The following is a 6,975-nucleotide window of genomic DNA, read 5'->3' on the forward strand; positions in this document are numbered from 1 at the left end:
GGGGGGGGGGGGGGTGGTCAGGTTTAGGTGTCTTATACACGTAATCACTATTAGGTTATGTGAGACGGATACCTGGTAACATGATAATGATAGTGATATGGGCAAAGATCATTGAGGTTCAGGATCGGCGGAAGGTACTTGGTAACGTTGAATAATACATTGATGTCTTACGTACGGTGGATTTGTATTTCGAATAGAGGAAAGTGAGGTCGTGAGGTCAAATTGTGAACGAGGATGAGGTATGTAGAGGGAAAGGAAATTAGGGATAAGTGGGGACTACTCAGTGGCGGGGAACAATAGTTGACCATTGATATTCGCGAATTGTCAAATTTTTGTTTGAATAAAAAATTGAAAAAAATATTTTTTGGGCGATAAGAATTTTTGTTTTAAGCTATTAGACAATTAGCGATTATCTTCGGCGCGGACACGTAGCTGCTCTGGGGTCTAATGCTAGCGAGTGTTTTGGCGGCCGTGGCACGTGCCATAGTTGACACGGTGTACAGTAGCTACATTGTTTCGCTTGGATATCGTGAAGAAGAGATACAGAGATAGAGAGGCTAGAGTCAGAAACAGAAAGACAGACAGAGATAGGACGAAGAGAACGGGAGGACTGTTGTCCGACAGTATATTTATTGGATAGTCCTTTTGAAACCGGAAGAGAGACATTCGAACTTCCTGGAAACCTGAACGGACTGACCTGACCTGAATTGTTAAGAGACAATCAGATCGGTCGATTCCCATAAAATAAAGAAAATTCATCCTTCTTGCTTGCCCAGTTGAGTTTACACGGAAATTCCACGCAGGTGTCTCCACCGTCAACGAGATATTTTTTTGACAAATGACGCCTTGGGATATTTTTTTAGAAAAAAAATTTCCAAAAATTAGTCGAGCAGAAAGATAATTTTTTTTTTTAGACAGTCAGACGACAACCCTTCACGCTGATCTTCGAAAGGGATTTTTATAGCGTTCAGGCCCGATAGATACCAGCGTACGCTGTTCAGTGTACAGTATAATTTGTGTTGTGATAATAGCGCGTTACGGGTTAGGTTAAGTCGTGAGTGATAAGCACGTGTGTATATACGTATTTCGAGAGTACGGTTAGTAAGTAATACATATATACAATAAAACACCGAGCATTCATCCTCACCGCGAGCACGCACGCATACACACCCATCGTCGCTTAGACTACGGATAATCACAATAGAGTGCACGCATGACAGGCCGCAACGTAGACATCACTGAACAGATATAAATAGAAGTGCTAGATTATGGAGATAGATAGATCCAGATCGAGGACGGATATTGGATAAGGATTGAGAGTGACACAGAAAAGTAGTTTGACAATCAGCATGAACAATCACGAATACGGATGACACACAAGATCCAAGTGATAGAGAATGACGGTCGTTGGGGATCAGCTTTGTGGTAATTTTGGCGGCCGCCAGATGGCAGGTCGGATGCGTACTAGTCACACGCGCACGCGCACAGGGTACAGGTACAACCAGTGCAGAAAATAAAAAGTGTCCAATAATAAAGGGGATTTGCGAGGAGAATGAGAATGAGAGAGAGGGAGACGGAACGAAGCAGGGAGTAAGACAGAGATAGCAAGAGTATGATGTAAGATTGTTGACTGTATATAAAAGACAGAGCGATGGGGATGGTACGGAGAGAAAGTAGTGTGAATAAAAAAACAAAAGTGAAAGTAAAAAAAAAGTAAAATGGGGACTCTGGCTGCGAGTGGTTCCTTTGGCCTGCCGATAAACGACGTTAACGACGAGGGCACGTTTCGTTCCTTAACAAAGTACTTTTATCGAATGAAGTGCTCGTTGAGCCTGAGTACTACCCTCTGGCGAAGTAACACGAGCCCGAATCGAAAGTGAGGGGTGAGTGGGTGGGAGAGAGTACTCTTAGAAAAGAGAAGAAAAAAACAGAGAGGTTAACAATTAGGAAAATGAACAAAGTAACGAAGGTAAGTAGCGAGGTTAGAATAATGAAAGTTCTGTATATATAGGGTGGACCAAAAAAAAAAGAAAAGGACACTCTTTCCGGAGTACTATAGGACTATGGGCTATCGATCATCAAAGCTCCTAATTAGTTGTACCGCAATTATATTGAATTATTCCAAACGAACCACCGCACGAGAGAAATTGCTAGTCGTTAGAGCGTATATAGAGAACGACACATGTGCGTGCTGTTTTGTGATTCTCTTTTATGCTGAATGTTTTTTTTTTAAGTTATGCAACATGCGAACAATTTTTTTATGTGCACTTTGTGAGTCGTTCGGTGTTTTGTCTTTGTACTTTTTTCTTTTTTTTGGTTTTATCTATGTATGCCGTTAAGTTCCCAAGGCGGGTACAGGCTGATAGATATTTGATTTGTAAATTTTGGTAAATTTTGGTTTTTGAATTTTTTTTCTTTGCGTGCCTATAATGTCAAGTGCGTGCGCGCGTGTGCTAGAATATTTTTTGTGTGAAATTTCAATAATTATTTTATTGTATCATGTCAAACAGTAGTGACGTATTATTTATTTGTGTATGCTCTTCTGTGTCTTGCCTTGCTAGTATTTTCTGTGAATGGAGATGGCGTGTGTGTCGTTCGCGTGATTTCTGATAACGTGTTGGGTGTTGAATGATCTTTTTTTTTTAGTTCTGTACAATACCGTCTTTGTTCTACACCTTGACCCTTGAATTTTCAAAAGATGTTTTATTTTTTAGTAGTGTTGCTTTATCTGTTTTAAAACATAGCCGAGTAGCTGAAAGAATGGTCAGTCCAAAAAATCTACACACAACATTGACGGTGCGTCGAGACGCCAGTCGTCCTCGGTAGCCAAATTTATTTTGAAAATATTATAACTTTTTTTTTTCTAATGATACTAATTGGCGAATTTTCAAAATTACGTACAGCATGATCCGATCGAGTTACAAAAAGAAATATTATTGGCTCACGAGAATGACTGACGATCTTTCACCCAGGCATTAAGAGTAAGAGAAATTAAATATCAATGGTATTATATGCTGAAAATATGAAAATTAAAATTAAAAAATTACACAGTTAGGGGAGCGCGATAATATCGTAGTAGAGTTTTTTTTTAACATGTACGCGAGTTATCCACATACGTGTATAGATATACTTGCGTATATATATACACCTACAAGGAAAATGATCTATATTACATAAATATGTGTATTAACAGTCACATGCGGTTTTGCGTATAAAAGCACCTCCTCCTAGCTGTAAAATAAAAGTTTGAGTCACTATATGTCAATTAATAAATTAGTAAACAGATACTGATTCGATAATAACGATTTACTGATACATTATACAAGGCACGGTCGTAAGCAGTTATTTGGAGGAGAAAAAGAGAAGAAAAGGTAGGAAAGGACGATGTAAAAACAAGGGATGGAAAAAGAAAGTGAAAAATGACCAAGAATAAAATTATTATACGTACTACGTGAAATGCGAGTTGTAAGAGAAAAAAATTCTAAAAAATATAGCAGCCTAACAGCTATTAATTTTCGCACGTACACGTTTATGCCATCGCGCAAATTTTGAAGTGGAAATTTCGTGTTTGAAAAATGAATGAAAGTTAGAAAAAAAAAAAGAAAAAAAAAAGAAGATATTAACAAGAGGAAACTTTTAAGAAGAAATGTAAAAACGTATTAAAGAAAAATGCAGCTTGAATATAGGGGTGAGTCGAGCATTTTTCCATTTTCTGTCTGGCAGTATATTCTACTAGAAAGAGATACGGCATGGGAGATGAAATGAGGGGTTGTTAAAAGAGAAAGAGAAAGAGAGAGAGAGAGAGAGGATGCGAGAACGAACCACCCCTGTATTTTCGCTCGCTCGGCAAATAGACACAAAGTCATCCCGTTGGCAAGAGAGAATAAAAGAGAAGCTAAAAAGTGCATAAATAAATAAAAGAAAAGCCACCCCTCCCCCCTCCCGACCCACGAATTCTGATAAGAAGCACTCGTAATGGCGTTAAGCTGCTTAGCTGAAAATTGTCAGGATCTACGACGTATCGCTGCATATTTTCGGAATAAAAATAAAAAAAAAGCAAAGAAAAAAAAAGAGAAGAGAGTGGAGCTCAGAAAATGGGAATGGAGAGGAATCCGCGCGAGGGAAAATAAAGATAAGAATAAGGACAGACAGTTATAGAAAGTGAAGAATTAAAGCATTTTTACATTTTCTTAGCCGCGATGTCAGCCAAAAATATAAATAAAGAATAAAACAAATATCTATTACCGAAAATCGAAAAAAAAAACCCAAAATGACGCGGACGAATAGAAACGATAGTAGAGAGAGAGAGAAAAAAGAACAAGAAGGCAAAAGTAGATAAGCCCAATAGAAACAAGAGACAGACCAGACAGGCATACAGTAAAAAAAGAAAGATATCTAACTGCGTGCCTTCCAGCGAATAAAGATACGATGAAAAAAATCAAAATTTGAAAAAAAAAAAAATTTAATAAAGTACTCATCCTAAAAAAACTTATTAATGTATTCGTTAATGTACCAATTTCAGCCTGTTATCGACAATTACACGGATAATTCGAAATTAATGGTTTTCATACTACTTTGCATACACTACCGCATTCACTGTTACATTATGTAATGCGCGGACGCGTTATCGATTCCTCTCGTAGGTATCGGAACAATCGATCGATCGGGTACAATCGGGTCTGTCGGCGTTTAGCGAAATTCGCTAATTTCCACGTAAAGGAGACTCACGGTAAACCGTGAATGCAGGACGAAAGGGAGCACACGTCGTATTTACATGTAAAATAGTACGTGGCAATATTCTCCTGTATTCTCGTTTCCCACGTATCCCCACGTTAATCGTTCTGTAAAATCATCCAGTTAATCACGGCAAAGACAATCGTACCCGATCGAGAATACGGTTGTTAATTGACGCGATACAAAACGGAGTGACAAATCGAAACGCATTTTCGCTGTTTGCAATATATATTAATAACGGTATGTAAAACAGGCAGCAAGCAAATATAATATATATATATATGTATACCATATATATATCTACTATATATATATATATGTATACTATATATATATTATAGAATTGTAGTATTAGCGGTAGTAGGAGTAATTATACGATATATCCGAAGCATGAATTAAATCAAGTATCAAACTGTTTCGGATGAGTGTACACAATTTTTCTTTTATTACGTCATACGATTATTTTCATGTCTGTTTTCCTTCCCATATTTTTGCCTTCCCTGTCATTCTTAAATCACCGGGTGTGAGAGGGGTTGATTGCATGGGCAGGGGGGGGGGTTCGAGGAAAAGTCAAAGGATCAAGGATCACTGTAATGCCATTTAAATATAATTGGAAGGGAAAGATAATTTTAATACTGTCATTACTATTGATATCATTAATATTATTGTTATTATTATTGACTAATAAAAATTTCTACGCCCTGCATAATTGTCGGCCGGATCCGATCGATCCTATTGGGCGTTTTTGTAAATGGGGTATTTAAAAAAAAAAATGATGAAAAAATTTCACACGCATACACTCACGCAACACGCATACGTATACAAGTGGCACTTTATGGGGGACGTTAGGTTTGGTTTGAAAAAAAATTTTCGAAAAAAAAAAGTACCAACGCATGTGCATTCGAACGATGAAAGTCTCGCCGATACTCCCGAGCTCAGGAAGTGACAGACAACGGTTTTTGGATTTCAAAGGAGATAGAAGTGAGTCGTGGTCCAGACGTCTTGTGAGTTTCGCATCTTTTATTTTTATTTTTCTCTTTCACCTTTTTTGTTTTCTCGGCAGCCCGTCGACGTCGCCGTAAAACTTTTTTTTGACCTTTTCATCCTCTTAAACCTAACGACTATAAAACACGTGTCTGTTAAAATTATGCTTATGGGGTAATTAGCTGATACATTGCGATAGCCAGGCCTCTTACAATTACAGTGTGGCGCGTCAAGCGTGTACTGAGAGAAGAATCTGAGTGAGATTAAAATAATCAAGAGAGCAAGAAAAAAAAATGAAAAAAAAATGCAGGCTTGTGTAATTGGAAATTATCGGACCCGGCCGAACGTATAAATACAGTACAGTGGAGAATCGATACCAGAAGGAATAATGTATGTGACCACGTGTTAAAATAACAGATAGCGGGTAAGTGTGTGTATTTGTGTGTGTCAGAGGTAGGTGGTGTAAGGAGGGGGGATAGTAGGGAGGGTAACAGCTGACAGAACAGAAAAAGAGAGGAGGGGAGGAAAAAGAGAAATAACGAGGTCAAAAAGAAAATTGTATATTAATAAGAATAAATCTGACAGATAAGAAAAAATATACGAATTTTTTTTTTTTTTTTTCTTTTTCGGTACAAGTGCTGATGGGTGTATTATAATATGCGTGTTGTGTTAATCAATGATTGTATGTAAAAAAGTGAGTAAAAGAGATGTCTCGTGAGTAAGTAGTAACAGTAATAAAGACAGTCCACGCGTTTTTTTTTTTTTTTTTTTTTTTTTTTTTTTTTTTTTTTTATTATTTTGAATTATATTCGTTTTATTTGAATCCATCATCAAAAGGTTTCGCGTGACCCGGATTCAACGCGAGTCATCGCAGTACATCATCACAAGTATGTATTATTATTATTATTAATCATCATCATCATCATCATCATAATCATCAGTTATTATTGTTATTGTTATTATTTTACTTCGTTATCAAGTATTATTATTCCTCATATATATAATACTAATCATTAATATCGTAATAAGATCAATCGTCATTAGTCAATCAATCAATCGAATATCTCAGTGTTCGTCCTTATCCGCAATTATGTAATTATAGGTAATATTTCAATTAACAATATCACATTGTGTATATTCAGTATTTTTCGTATTTTCTTTTTCACTTTGTTCTCTATCTCGCTCTTGTTTCGTTTCGTTCCTTTGTTTCGTTCGCCTTTTATTTTTTGGAGGGGCTAAGGTTCGTGGGGGGGGGGG

General features: G+C 37.1%; 1 protein-coding gene across 5 annotated transcripts in view; it reads right to left on the minus strand.

Moving 5' to 3' along the window:
- LOC107264420 (protein muscleblind) overlaps window positions 1-6,975 on the minus strand; it is a 203,103-nt gene that overhangs the window by 34,004 nt on the left and 162,124 nt on the right. The window lies entirely within an intron of this gene.

The sequence above is a fragment of the Cephus cinctus genome, unplaced genomic scaffold (assembly GCF_000341935.2).
Source record: "Cephus cinctus unplaced genomic scaffold, Ccin1 Ccin1_scaffold0169, whole genome shotgun sequence".
Classification (NCBI taxonomy): Eukaryota; Metazoa; Arthropoda; class Insecta; order Hymenoptera; family Cephidae; genus Cephus; species Cephus cinctus.